Source organism: Saccostrea cucullata, unplaced genomic scaffold, assembly GCF_032062105.1.
Source record: "Saccostrea cucullata isolate Sc308-1 unplaced genomic scaffold, CSIRO_AGI_Scuc_v1 ctg1676, whole genome shotgun sequence".
Taxonomy (NCBI): Eukaryota; Metazoa; Mollusca; class Bivalvia; order Ostreida; family Ostreidae; genus Saccostrea; species Saccostrea cuccullata.
The window spans coordinates 134,815-151,254 of NW_026922558.1; positions in this window are offsets into that span (position 1 = coordinate 134,815).

Here is a 16,440-nt window from a genome sequence, read left to right on the forward strand (position 1 = left end):
AGTCCCAAACTATTTGATTAATTCAAATTCATAGCTGATTGTTTTATTTTGCAGATTTTCTAACTCTTTTGTCTAAGAATAATGTATTAAATGTTAATCAACTAAAATGATTGTCGTGTAACATTTTTCCAACTATGAAAATATAAATAAATACTTGTTCAAAAATGATAACAAACATCATTACATGTAGTTTGATGTTGAATTGAAAAGACATATATACTATTATATAATAGTATCTATACATAGGTTAACAGAAACAGGTGATTTACACTTATTAAATAATTCGGTAACCTTGGCTGTAATGGCTCTTCAGCTATCTTGTTTTAGCAGTAAATGTACATGTATAATTCGACTTCATTGTTGATACTATTATACGACCGAATATATTTTGTTATGCGAAAAATGCACTTTGAAATAATCAAGACTCGCTTCTAACCTTTAGAAACTTTGATATCTGATTTCCTGTTTATTCCATAAGAGTTGAATAAAAATCTCTTACAGCTTGCATTCTTCATGTTTATTTACTGTAACAGCTGACCGGAAAGATTGTTGATTTTTTTCTCCCAAAGTTATATTTAGTTAATCACTTAATAGATAAAAATAAAGATATACTATTTCTTTTTCAAATAAATGAAAATAATTAACTTTTTTTTTTATTTTGACATGTGAAACTAATAGAATTTTATATATAAATGTACACATGTTTGTTTGTTTTTTTTTTTTATTTTGCGAGAGAATCACATTAATTTCATTTAAATACTGCAAAAGATTTTTTTTAAGACAACTCATAAAAATTACACAAATTACAGGTTTTAGAACGGAAGAAATAGGAAAATAATAGCAATCAGTTTAAAGAGAATTCAAATCTCTGTTGACCATCAGAACCCGCACTAGATTGACCTTGACTGTCTGATATGCACGATACACTCTGCAGGTTACCAGTCTAAGCCCGTGCGTGTTGAAACATCATAATTTGAATCGAATGAGAGTTGGAATTACGCAGGGACAGGAAGAAGGTCTGCGCATGATATTGTTTATAGTAGGCATGAAAGATAAAGTAAATATCTAAGCCTTTTAAATGGAATATACTGCAATGTACAACGACCTGAACATGATCTTAATGATGAAAGATTTATTGGATGCATTTGATCAGAAAGCTTTCAAACGTAAAGGATTTATTGAACGTGTTTTAAGAAGTGAAGGCATTTGGGAGAATCGAAGAAGAATTTGCTGGCGTTACTACGGTAAGTCGCATTTATTTTGAAAGTTAGAAATGTAATATGAAAAAGGTGTTTCTATCTTGTTGGATATTTTAATGATGAAGTGAAGATCATTTTTTTAAAGTATCAAGATAAATAAAAGGAACAATTGATATTTCTGTAAACAAAATGGATTTATGATTTTATGAAGGTCAACATGTGCTTTCCTGTTTTATTTGTGTCCTCCCTCTGTTAAATAAATTTTGTTGACCCCCCCCCCCCTTCCCTTTCCGAAGCCAACACAATGAAAGTACAACTTGAATTCGTTAATATTTGTACAGGTAAAGTATTTGGTTACAAAAACTTCCGTCGTCTCCACTTAAAAGCTTTCATAAATTATTCTTATCATGATATGATTTACAAATGGAGGAGGTAGCGTAGCCTCAAATATGTTCAAATGATGAACCTTGCTGGTAGTGTTGGATCGCAGCAGTAGATCAAACTTATGCAAGGAAGAAATATTAGGATATTAAAAAAAATATTAGGATATGAAAGCCGAAATTAGAAAAAAATATATATAGAAATGTTTCATCGGGAGATACAGATACAAATGACTGTTCAAAAAATCTGCCTGAGGGCTGGGCAAGGCAAAGGAGAATAGACGTCAGAAGAGCTTTTGTATTTAAATTTTTCAATCTGATTTCAGCGATGTTGTCTTTTGGGTCTCTTTCTCAAATTCTGTTTACTTGAAATGACTTTAATCACTTCTTTAAATGATCATATTGTATAAAATTTATTTTTAAAAAACTAAGAAAATAAGAATTATTTTAATTTTGTGCACAATACAGACTTTGTACATGTACTTTTATCACAGATTATAAGATGGCAGGGAACAGCCCAGCATTACCAAAACCACCAAGATGTCTGAGGATTATAAGCAGAAAACACATAGATGTCTTAAAACAGAAATTGTATTAACACAATTAGAAAGAGACCAGAGAACAGTGGTATACAAAATATCATCGGTGGTATATTGTGATGACGGTTTTAACGTAACATGGTTAAGCAAAAGTGGTTCTTTTATTCAAGAAAAATCAAGGAGAATTACGTACTTAACTGTAAAATTATGGAAGGATGGCTAAAATGTGTAAGGGAAATTCATATCAGAAGTCAAATGATACAGATCAAGCCCCGACCAATAGGATTTAATTAACATGTTACCAACCAACTGGAAATTGGACCTCCCAAACAGAATTTGGAATAAGTCAATGCATGTTCTTCGGCCCTTTCCTCTTGCAAACCATTCCATAGCTGTGCAAATTCACATCAATGTTAGTGATAAAAGATGCAAAACGACTTATTTATTATCCATTTTAAAGGATACTTTAACATTGTCATGATTGTATCTCATAATTATATTAATCACATGATTATAGTTCAAATTATTCCTGAATTGCAAATGTATCAAGACAAAGTAAAGTGGGGGTAAGATGTAGATTTTCAACTTTTTCTTGTTAATTTTTTTGTTTTTTTGTATTGAAAGGAAATTAGTCATTGTAGAGGAAAAACTACAAATGTTAAATTTTAATGCTTTTGGTGGGCCCACTTTTAATAATTAGATACACAGACAATATGGACAATATATCATTCAAGTATTCTTTTGTGTTCTGTTTATTTGGTTTTTTTGTGACTCCACCAAGTATTTGTAAATGAAGATTAAGATAGCCTTGGTATTTTTTTAAGTTTGCTGAGCCCACCAACGGAATTTCTGTATAGATCAAGGACAAATAAGTTAGGTCAGAAGTATTTTTTGGTTTAAAGTAATTTATCAGTATAGTTAGGATTGCTATTTGTTACCTCTTCATATCAATCACTAGTATTTCCAAATAGTTTGAAGTAATAGAAAATTTTCTCATTAGATTTGTACAAAGCTTCCTATAAGGATACCCTGGTGCTATGTTTTCTTCCTTATTATAAATATACATTGCCTCAACTCGGAAAATTACTTCGTAGTTCAGATTTTGTCTTTAGTTATTTGAAATATACATAGCCTCCTAGAGGAATATTACTCCATAGTTCAGATTTTGTTTAATAGAAATGCACATTGCCTCCTAGAGGAATATTACTCCGTACTTCATTTGTCTTATTAGGAATGTACATAGACTGATAGAGGAATATTACTCCGTAAATCATTTTGTCTTATTATAAATGTACAATGCCTCTTAGATGAATATCACTCCTTAGTTTAGTTTGTCTTATTAGAACCATGCAATGACTTCTGGAGGAATGTAACTCCGTAGTACAGATTTTCACATAATAGAAATGTACATAGCCTCATAGAGGAATATTACTCCGTACTTTTTTTTTGTCTTGCGTCCTGTGGGAATATTACTCTTAAGTTTTAAAGAAATTTTGTCGAAGTTGTAGTTGGTTTTTCAAGAGAAATTGTACATAGCTTTCTAGAGGAATATTTCTTTATAATTGGTTTTTCAAGAGAAATTGTAGATTAATTTCTAGGGGAATATTACTGCGATCCGAAGTTGAGATTTGTTCTCGATAAAAAGGTGCATAGCATCCAGAGGAATATTACTCCGTAGTTTATTCTGTCTTATTAGAGCTATACAAAACCTCCTGGAGGAATATTACTCCGTAGTTCAGATTTTGTCATAATAGGATTGTACATAGCTTTCTGGAGGAATATTACTCCGTAGTCCAGATTTTGTTATACTGTATTAGAAATGTAAGTAGCTTTCTGGAGGAATATTACTCCGTAGTTCAGATTTTGTCACATTAGTAATGTACATAGCTTTTTGGAGGAATATTACTCCGTAGTTCAGATTTTGTCATATTAGAAATGTACATAGCTTTTGAGGGAATATTACACCGTAGTTCATTGTTTTATTAGAAATGTACATAGCTTTTGGGGGGAATATTATTCCGTAGTTCATTTTGTCATATTAGAAATGTACATAGCTTTTTGGAGGAATATTACTCCGTAGTTCAGATTTTGTCTTATTAGAAATGTACATAGCTTTTTGGAGGAATATTACTCCGTAGTCATTTTGTCATATTAGAAATGTACATAGCTTTTTGGAGGAATATTACTCCGTAGTTCATTTTGTCTTATTAGAAATGTACATAACTTTTTGGAGGAATATTACTCAGTATTTTATTTCTTTTTAAATGAAGCTGCATATACATGTGTGTGTTTTCATCTTGGGAAATATTACTCGGTACAAAATACTTCGTTTACTTACATTAATTTTGTGTTTTGTTTTCATCCTCGCACTCTGGATCTCTTTTTAGTACTAACACAGATTCTTTAGAGGTATACTTCACTAAAGTTTTTTTGTACCGTAGAATAGATTTGTTTAATTAGTGTTCTGTAAATCATTCTAGATTTTAATTTTGATTTTGCATACATTTGAAGCCCTGTACAGAAATATTTTTCAGTGCTTTATTTTATTGTTTTATTATTATTGCACAGTTTTATAAAGGAAAATTAATATTTAGACTAAATTTCAATTTTTTAAAACTGCACAAAGCTTTCAGTGAAATGTTACCATGTTGTTTATTTTTTTTTGTCTTATCAGATTCCCAATCTTCTAGAGTAATATTCCATAGATAAGATTTATTTTACAAGAACTGTATATGGTCCTCTAGAGGAATATTACTCTGTAAATAAGTTTTCGTCATGGTAGAACTGTTAACGGAGGAGTAAATATTTGAGTGTAACATTCTCGAGAGAGATTATAAACAATATACATGTACAATCATGACTGCACATAGAGAAATATTACTCCTTAGTACAGACATTGTCTGAATTCGTTAATATTTGCTAGCGCATCATGGAAAATATGCCAGCAGAGCTATTGCTATTCATAATGCCATTCACTGAATAATCGTTGTTTATTACTTATATTTGCAGTCTTTGATTTTATTTTTCAAGACCATCAGAGGAAATCCTGACTTACATAAGGATGCAGCTTATTGTCTTCAGTAGAGAAAACATACGGCTTTAAAATCAGTAAACCTGATTAATGCTCCTTTTCTCTAATAAATCACAAACATATTTATAAAGTATTTCCCTATCCTATCAAACACAGTTATCTGGATACAAGCAGCGCTGTCATCACATTTTTGTTTTGATGCAGTTGTGACGTCATCGATCAACATTATTAAAACCCTCTGACAAAAATCAATAATTTAAGTGCCTGTCTCAGAGAAAACCATGCAAAATGGTCCAGAGGCAAGTTTCTCTGATCGCCTTCAAACTTTGTGAGCTAAATCTAGCATGCATGAATGAAACTCAAACAAATTTTTATCGGGCTGATCAAACTCGTATAAGTTTTATGGCCTGTTACTAAAAATAGCTCATATGCAACAAAATTAGAGGTAATTTTTTAAACATTTTAGTCATGTTTTGAGGAGAAATAAAATTGCAATTTTACAAGCTAATTAGATATTCGTTTTTGTAGTAAAAGGATGAAGGTTAGTTCTTCACAAATGCATAGTCAAAATGATTTACATCCATTTTGTTTTAGTGCAGAAAGGTCAGGAAATTGGCACTTTTCCAATTTTTGGAAAAAGTGACAATTTTAGGTAGAATTGATATTGCTGTAACAACCAGCGAGGATATTTGAATCCAATAAATGTTGTTGCTTATTATTAAGGATGCTTATGTTAACAAAATGTGAAAAAACTGTCGTTGGCAAATTTATATTTTAGAAAATATTGAAAGTCAAAGTTTGTTAAATTTTCAAATCAAAAATTTTAAGAATACAATAAACGTTAATTATAAAGTACCTAAAAACTTCTCCAAAAATGAAAAAAAAAAAATTCTGGATTTTTTTTATCAGTATTTCAGAATTTAGACATACATAGCCCACAATTCAATAAATAATGACTGAATCCAAAAAAAAAATATCATAAAAAGGGAGGGGGGATTTATGAATTCCTTATAAACCATCACATGGATAATGTAAAAACCTTAAATTTAATTACCTTTTATACACATTTGCTAGATAGTTACAAAAGTGAACACATCATTCATCATGCTAGTCATTCGATCAACATATCCATTTGAGTTTTAAGGGGACGACCATTTGATTCTGAGGGGGGGGGTGGCAGATTTTAGAAATAAATAATCTGTCCTTGACAATGTTGAAAAATAAATAATCTGTCCTCCACTGCAAAGAAAAATAATCTGACATTGACTGATGATATTCAAATATTGTGAGAAATACCTTTTTTATTCAGTGTAATTTAACCTCGCCATCTTCAATTCACCTATTTCTTTTGGCTCGCTTCGCTCGCCATTTTAGAACCAAATAGTATTAATAAAATGAGATAAAAAAAATCCTTGTGCACGAAACACAATGGCAAAATGCATCAATCCGATTGGCAATCTTTTTATATAAATGTGAGAAGAAAGAAGATGAATGTATGACCATGATGACCACTACCACAAGCATCATTGATAAGACAATACTTGCGGTACAGACTGGATACTAGTAGTCAGTTAACCTACACGACAATGTGCACTCAGTTGGTGTGATGAATCACTTAAATACAAGCCAATTCTTATGCACGGCAAAAAATAAATTTTCTTGTAAAAAAATTATACCTACACTGCAGCAATGTTAATATAGCCCAATTTTTTTTTTATTTTTTAAGAATCACTGGCGAATTGAAGGGGGACGTATTCCCCCCCCTCCCCCTTAAAATTGTCAAAGTATGATAATAATGATATTAATAATGCCATACATTGGTACAATACCACTATTTTTCTGCCTAGTTTTACTCTTAAAATACACGGAAACCCAGGAGTTTCTTGGACCCCCTTCAATCAAATAAATATGTCATAATGTCATACTTTAGTACGTAACTAACAAATATCACTACTTTTGTGCCTAGTTTTACTCTTAGAATACACAAAACACCAGTAGCTTTCGGGGGCTTCGTCCCCTGGGCCCCCACAAAGGGTTTCGTCCTGGACCCACTAGGGGCCTTTTGGCGGTCCAAAGACCCCCTGCCTATACGAAGTTATCCATCCCCCACCCCCCAATCACAAATCCTGTATCCGCCCATGATAATCACTTGAAGGTATCAATTTATCAAGGTACCTTAAGACAAAGAAGAAAATAAATAATCTGTCCTTGATACTCTTGAAAATAAATGATCTTCCCTTGACTGGCATGAAAATAAATAAGCTGTCTCAACAAAATTTACCACCCCCCCCCTTCAGAATCAAATAGTCATCCCTTAAGAGGAACAATTTCTACAAATTTCAAATTTCATCGATACAAACATTGAGATATTTCAGACAACTGCTTTTTTTATAGAGGAGGTGCAATGACTTGATTTTTTTTTTGACGAATGAAACAATACGTACACTCTCTTCTTTGTGAGCTATTCAACTCAACTTGAATTCTTTTATTATTAAACACAATCTGGACAATTTACTGTTCTCTCACATTCTTCCAGGGACGTAGCAACAAGGGGGGGGGGGCACGAAATAGGATTTTCGACTTTGATGAATATAATTTTCGATTTTTTTTCCCCTTGTCAACTTTTTCAGGTAAGTGAAAAAAAATTTCTCTGGTTGCCCCCCCCCCCTACTTTCAAAAACGATGCAAAGTGCCTGTCTTCATACTTTGAAATGAAATATTATTGTAAATTTCAAGGGCAAAGGTATTTACATGTATCATAATTAATTTTCCCCCGCTTAAGGTCATACGCAACGTAGTTTGAACATTATTGGGTTCTTCCCTGGAGTTGAAGAGTTCCACTAAATGAAGGACCTGTGTGCAATGCTTTACATGTCTACTGTTACTACATACAAATTTATACACCTCTTCTAAAACAAATTTGATGGGAAAAAATCTTGAATTTATGTTTTGTAATTTTTGTATATTTTTCTTTGAATAAAGCTAAAATTTTCATAATTTGATATCTTCCCCAAAACCCTGGTAATGCATGTTGATTTTTTGCCTGTGAACATCTGATGTCAATATAATCTTTAATTAAGAATATCTTGAAAAGTTAACAGTATAGATAAATTACGTTGCGAATGTCCTTAAAAAGTGGAGGATATTAATTTGGGGCTGTCTGTCTGTCCGTCTAGCTGTCTGTCTGTCTGTAACGCCTTTGTTTCCACACGATATCTCGAAAACCCTTTTAACTTTTTACAATTAAATTTCACAGAACAACTCCCTGTGGCCGAAGGAATTACCCTATTGATTTTGAAGTCAAACGTTCGAAGTTCATGGTTGTAAATTTATACATTTTGTTCGTGTGTAACACTATCCTTTTCGGGCGATATTTCAAGAAGATTTTGAGCTTTTGCAAAACTCCCTAGGACCTCCCTCACCCTTCTCAAAGTCCCCCCCCCGTTTGTTTTATTAGTATTTATTGTATTACATGTCGCTATTTTCAGCACAGGGGCATGAGGAGACTTATAACGCATAAAACAGGTTCTCGGAGGGTTTCATATTCTTATTACATCTATTAGAACTGTTTATTAAAAGTTAAATTAGACACCATGCATTGTATAAAATTATGACAATTAATATCGAATGTGAATATAAACATGTATGTGACTTCATCTTTGCATATAATTATCGCCAGGTAAAAGCGGTTCCAATGTGTAGTGATACGTTTCTCGCTTCCCATGTGAGAAGTCCCGGGTTCGAATCCAGGACGATCCATTTTTTTCCGATTTTTTTTTTTTAACTAAATGATAGTTTTCAGCATGTAAAATGAAAAATTTATGAGGTATGGCTTGTACAAACTCATAAAATCATCATTATAGTGTGATAATTATTCCATATAAAAAGAATCTTCTATACACATAAAAAGAATAAGCAATCAAATCTTTATAAATATCCATATTGGCATATTTTATTTGCTTCAGTATACATGTATACTAATCCGAGATTTCCCGCACAAGTCACAGGCGCCTAGCATCGTTTTTGAAAGGGGGGGGCAGCCAGAGAAAATTTTTTTTACTTACCTGAAAAAGTTGACAAGCAAAAAAAAAGGAAAAAGTTTGCCCGAAGTCGAACAAACGAACAAATCCTATTTCGGGGGGGGGGGGGGGGGGGGGGGGTAGGTAAACTTTTCCTCAGTCTCAACTACTTTCAGTACCAATTCTAATACTACATTTGCAGTTCATTGTTTAGAATCAGAGGAATATCGGATTACATGTATACATTTGATAATTCTACAAATTCAGTCAAGGGGATCCGTCTCCCCACCCCCTCTAATACTACATTTGCAGTTCATCACTAAAAGTGTGCAGGCCAACCACGCTTTCAATTGACATTTCCTATAGTATGAGTAAGGTTGGGAAAAAAAGTGGGGGGCCAGGGCCCCCCTGTTGCTACGCCCCTGAGTCATAATATAAAAGCGGGGTTTAGAATCAGAGGAATCTCGGATTACATTTATACATTTGATAATTCTACAAATTCAGTCAAGGGGATCCGTCTCCCCACCCCCTCCCCTCGAACTGCGCATTGTTTACATTTGCCCTTACGGAAGACATATAGGGTATATTCGATTAAGCGACACGGGTTACACGAGTCACTAGAGTTGTAAATAAAACAACCTATCTTCGACACGGGTGATCAACCCGTGTTACGCGAGTATACTCCTCAGTTTACCTGGAGTAACAGGTAAAAGAAATGGCGGGAAGTGAAGTCGCATTGTTAATGCGAAAGCTGTTTCTGCATAAATTTGTCAGTGTTTGTATTAGAAATTTACAACGTCAATGAAAAAAGTCTGCATTACAATTTTGACATCCCTCCTTTTTTTTTTTTTTTTTTTTTTTTTTGAGTTTTTAGGTCAACCTTAAAATATACTGTTGTGTTGTCATTAACAGTTTTTAATTTTTAAAAAAAATAAAGAAGTTTATCCAGCTTTTTTTTTTAAAAAATCTGCCTATAATTGTTGCCCAAACCCCTGGGACCTGTTTTACAAAAGAACTTACGACTAAAACCAAAAACTTTTGTTGATTATAAATTTTTGAAAATTAACTGTTTTGGAAATAGTTACCAAAGAAACATTCTAAATTCTTTTCAAGAAGAATAAAATCGCAGAATCAAATTTTGGTCTTAGGTGTAAGTTCTTTTGTAAAAATGGCTCCTTGATTACAAAAATGTCTAATAGATGCATATTGATTCACTAATAAAAATTATTTTCATATATTTAACAATCTCAGCATAGATATGTCGTGTTAATTACCTTATGAAGTTAAGTTATTATCATTAATAATTCAGTTTTGAGATAATTACAGGACCGAATGTGAGAGCAATTACAGTTACATGCATATATTACAATGTAATCTTATAAATATGGAGGTCGGGTCCCCAAAACCAACCGATTCTTTGTTTACAATAAATGTTATAAGTATATAGAAATTACCTTTTCAGCGTTTAATTACAATTGTAATAATTATTGAACAATTTGAACAATTTCATGCGTATTTTTTTTTTTATTTTGTTGAAATATTGAATATTATTTTCACAGACTCAAAATTTAATGTAATACCATGAAATAAACACATAAGCTCAAGTTTTCTTTCCAACCGGCGTCACATTTTTTGGTAAAAGTATATGTCTCTCACATCCTATGACTAATAGTATATTAATGAAAAATGTCAGCTATGGTACTTTTCTGACCAATTATTATACCCCATGCAAAATGTTACGGGGGAGAGAATACAGGCAAGTAGCAGCTGGTGGAAGCGCTCCCCACACTTTTTCCCCCAAACATCTCTTTACTTTTAAAAAATCTTCATTGAAAGACCACTGATAGCTTCCTCCCCCTTTTTGTTACAGTTAAGCCAAGCAAGGGTGAAGTCGTCTTGTATGAATAATATTTGGTGCTGAAGGAAGTGGGACCTACACCCCCCTCCTCTAAATAAATAGGAGTTTTGTTATTTTTTTCTCTGGCCTGCCCCCCACCCCTTTCAAAAACGATGGTATGTCACAATAATATTTAATACTATTGACATGTTTGTATGTGAAGACATTCTCATTCTACTTTTTTTATCTTAATAAGAGGGATGTTGCTAAAACGCGTAACGGAAAATGGAAAATAAATCATTTAAAATACACAAATTTTATAAAGAAATGGTAAACTTATGCATATTTAATCCCTCATTAATAAGTGCAAGTTGATTATAGCCATGTTAAGTCTCTTATTCACGAAAACCACTGACATAGCAGTGACGTACCATCGCTTTCGAAGGGGGGGGGGGGGGGTCGTCGGAGAAGAAATAGTCAATTTACTAGTACCTGAAAAGAATTGGACAAGCGAAAAAAAGAAAACAGTTGTTCTATTCGGAAAGGGGGGGGGGGGGTAAATTACAACTCAAACTTCTTTCAGTACTTATTTTTACACTAACTTACTACATCAATTTAACAGAAAGTGTTGGGGGTTTCAATGAACATTTCTATAGTGAAAACCGTATGTCTGGATAAAGAGAGGCTAACGTTTGATATCTAAATGAATCATGTTAATTGGTAAGAGAAATAAAAATCTAAAAAAAAATATCTGAAGATTACTGCTAGATTACCCCTCTACGGCAAGCTCGGATAAACACCTAGAGTGTAAAATTGTTAAAATTTTATACAAAATAGATCTGCTTTCTATCTATTAAAATCCTGGATATATAGATAGAGTCATAAATCTTAACTGTGGCAAAATTTACGTATCATCTGTACAGTCAATAAAGTTAAAGTGTGTTTGGAGGTGGGGATGGGTATGAATGACCCCGTAAACATTTTGAGTTTCCCTGTTTTTTCTCTCATATTTGAAAAATTGCAACTAAAGACAGTTGAACACGCTATTAAATTCCTTTGCAAGAACTTTTTTCTTATGTTCATATTTTAATTGCTGATGGCACCTATTCCGACCCCAAACTGCCCCCCCCCCCTTTCAAGATTCCTGGATACGCCACTGCATGCATAATCTGAATGTCAAAATGCATGCTTTTTTGTCTTTACAGATACATGTATGTATATACTAGTTTTTTTTTTCCTTCCGCCTACTTCATGTTTTTGTTTATGAATGAACTTTCTTAAAAAAAATTAATTTGAACGAAACCTTCAGATGGATACTCTGGACCTTCAGATGGATACTCTGGATTTGAGTCTAATTAGTACATATTTATTGACCATCGCATGTACATGTGCCAGTTCTGATGGGTGCATCAGATTCATGAATACATATCGTATTTTATGATAATATTTTATTAGAGGTGCCTTTTATATCATGAATATTGATTTTTTTATGTGTGATTTATATCAAATCTAGGTTATTTGCTTGACATTAATTTTCCGTTCCGTTCCGTTTTCCGTTCCGCGTTTTAGCAACACCCTAATAAAGAGGAGGTATTGACTTGTTAAAAAATATTGCAAGGATAAATAATCTATAAAATATGTGTTGTATCTGTAAAAAATACATTTTGCTGAACAATTAATTTCTGCTTTGAGGTCTTGTATTTAGTTATCTGCTATTCTTTATTTGATTTTTGGATATTGTTTGTTAATCAATGGTTTGTCCTGTCCAAACCAGATATACAGGGAATATACTGTGTTCCCCGCCATATTTATACAAACACTCAACAACATGAGATGTTTTATTTAGATCACTAGAGTTCTATCAGTGAGTATGCGCATATCTAACACTAGTGCGACACGGGTTGTCTTAATCGAATACACTCCTAAATTCTCTGAATTAGCTTAAAGTCATATACGCTATATGAAAGCCGAATTTTGTGTGAAACAAAATAAATAATGATTTAAAACACATGAAGTGTAATGAAAAATAATACTTTCCACAAAATTGTACTATAGATGTCGTTGTAATAACAAAACAATCAAACATATCTAGGAATTAAGAATTCAGTCTTTTCATGAATATTGATGAAGGAAGTGCGTAAACAGAAGGCCTATATATAGAAACACATGTCCACGGGAAATCACAGACAACAAGGTTAGTTGCATTTTGACAACAATTATTAATATAAGGTCAATATGAGTCATAACAGAAAAGATGGTTGACACTGAATACATTAAAAGATAAGTACCGTTAAGAGTAAGACGCTTGCCATCCACGTCAAAAGTGAGTAGGATCTCAAACGGCCTACCTTGTTTTCTTTACGCCACGTGTGTTTATCAATCTAAAAGTAGCGACGGCGTCACGTGATGGATTTATTTTAAAATAGCTATTTTTCTTTCCTTGCAGGATAATAAATAATTATAATTTGATAACTGTTTAACGCGTTTAATTTTAATGGTGTAATTTAGAGTATTTTCGTAACTTTTATTGATAAACAACTTATATAAATTTCCAATCGTATTTTAACTGGCGCAAGTTATAGCGTGTATACTTTTAAGCTTGTTTCAACTTTACGGTGTCCCAGGCTTGACAAAAAAGACTTAATACACTCTGAGAACTTCAAACATGCTAGACATTTTTCAGTGCTTCTGTCACAATCAACTACACGAGATATTCCTCTGTTTCATGACACGGAATCTAGGAAAATTTATAAAAATCACATCCTTGTGAATTTTTACTCATTTTGTTTGCATTAAATTGTGAGTTTTTCCATAGAAAGTTGACTGCTTTTATGTGTCATTATTAATTTCCCCATAGACATTTTCCAGTGCAATTATTTACCTTCAAAAAAGGAGAGTTGCGCAAGGGGACCTAACTCTGACTAGGCAAATGCAAAAAAATCTAAATATTAATATTAGAATTAAAGGCATTTAAATGAAAAAAAGATTTCTTTTTTATTAATAAAGAATTTCTAAAAATTTATTATGTCATGAAAATACCATTTAATCATTTATGTAACATTTTTTAGCATGAAATGGCATGTTTTAATTTAAGATTAATATTGAAAAATTCACCCGTAATTGGAATTTTTTTCTGTGGTGCAGAGTTGTTTGCCAACGACAATTTTTTAATATGTTTTTCTTCTATATTGAATAAATTCAAAACAGTATAATTCAAATAAAAAAATCATCCTCGCTTCAAGATACGATTAACCAAACTTTGAAAAAAAAAAGCCTTGATTGCTAATATCTAGATTCTTTGTATATTCCCTGATATAATGTGGCTAAATACAAAATATATATGTAAAATTTTTTTAATGAATATAATTAACTACTATTGCACTTTCATAACATATGCAACATTGAAATAAAAATTATAGCAAATATGTTTAAAAGACGCACTTAAAATGCATCATTTTCAATGAATGTCAATGCTCGTTTTACACTTTTTTATAGGAAAACAAATAATCCCCGTTACTAAAAATAGAAACAACTTACGACAAAATGTAAATCATATTTTAGGTCATTTGGACCAAATCTTTATTTGTATGGGTCACTTTTAAATTTACTACGATAATGCATCTGGACAATTTTTTTCAATTTGCATGGTTTTCTCTGAGACAGGCACTTAACACTATGATGAAAAATGAGAATGCTTTTATAATGATTATTATCCCAGAATGCTTTTATATAATAATTTTTTAGTTTTTCTTTTTATTTTTAAGAACTGAAATCATTCTTGAAATAGATATACTAGTTAAAGAAAATTTCTCTTTCTGAATGTTATAACCCAAGTGTGAAGAGTTATCGTTCTTTGTACAAATATGCATGATACGAAAAAATAAAAATATGGCAGTTCTCTATAATTTAAAAAAGTTTTATTATACAATTAAATACAGTGACCAAAATTGAATTTTTAAAAATATAAATCAGCAATTTTAAATATTCTGAATTTCCTTTTTTTCAAAGAATATTATTAAAAACTTATTTTTATTCCTCTTATAAAACAGTTCGTATATATACTTCTCAGCACGTACTATAAGTGTTGTTGAGATTGTTCTACATGAGTGTGATAGAGCAATTGCACTCATAGTGGAAGCAATTGCATCTATAGTGCTATGAATGCAATTGATGAATACATGCTCATAGTGAGAGAGTGCAGTGGATATGCAATTTTTTCTATATAAAACTTGGATTCCCCATTGTGGCCCCGCCCTTCCCCCGGGGATCATGATTTGAACAATTTAGAATCTACACTACCCCAGGATGCTTCCACATAAGTTTCAGCTTTACTGGCCCAGTGGTTCTTGAGAAGAAGATTTTTTAATGACCCCACCCTATTTTTGTCTTTTCTTGATTATCTCCCCTTGCGAGGGGATATGTCCCTTCATTTTACCAATTTTAATTCCCCTTTACCTTAGGATGCTTTGTACCAAGTTTGGTCAAAATTGGCCCAGTGGTTATTGAGAAGAAGTCGAAAATGTGAAAAGTTTACAGACGGACAGCTAGACGGACAGACGGACAGCTCGACGGACGGACAGACGGACGGACGGACAGACGAACGGACGACGGACAAAATGTGATCAGAAAAGCTCACTTAAGCCTTCGGCTCAGGTGAGCTAAAAACACACATTGTCAGTGATTGAATTGGTAGCAAATTGCCAATTAAAATTAACCAAACATCATAATAACAATACCTGGCTAGTACTGTAATTAAGACACCTAACTCTTGCTCCTAACTCAGTTTGTATCTTAGTATAGTGTACTTATAAATAGCAACTGAAACAAAACTGTAAGGCTGTTGTATTTAAAGAGAATTCTTAAGACGTTTCTATATTTAGTAACCATGGTAAAACAGTTGAAATCAAAAAGAGATATATAGATTTGGTCAACTTGTGTTCTAATTCTTACGTTGAATTCGATTAAAACTTGGAAACTGTTTACAGATGGACAGACAGCTAGACAGACAAAGGAAACCTCAATAATGAATAATCACTTCATGTTTCTGACCAGTTAAGCTACAAAATCATGCATAAGTCTTACTTTTTAGATTTGAGTTCATCATATTTGGCTAGGAACTCGATAGTTTTGTTGACATACTTGTTAGACTTGAGTTCATCATACTTGGCTAGGAGCTCGATAGGAGTTTTTGTTGACTCAGCTATTTTTCTCTTGGCCTGATGAGCGGACACCTACAATTAACAAAAAACACCATAATTTCTTGGGATTAAGCATTGATTCATGAAAATCACAAATACCTGTATTCCAAGTATCACCTATTGATACTCCCAAAACAAAAGTGTTTTGTGTTATAGAATTAAACATTTCATAGATGTCTCTTTTAACTTTGTGACCTTGACCTTGTCCTAATGACCTTTGCTTGAGGTCATGTCATA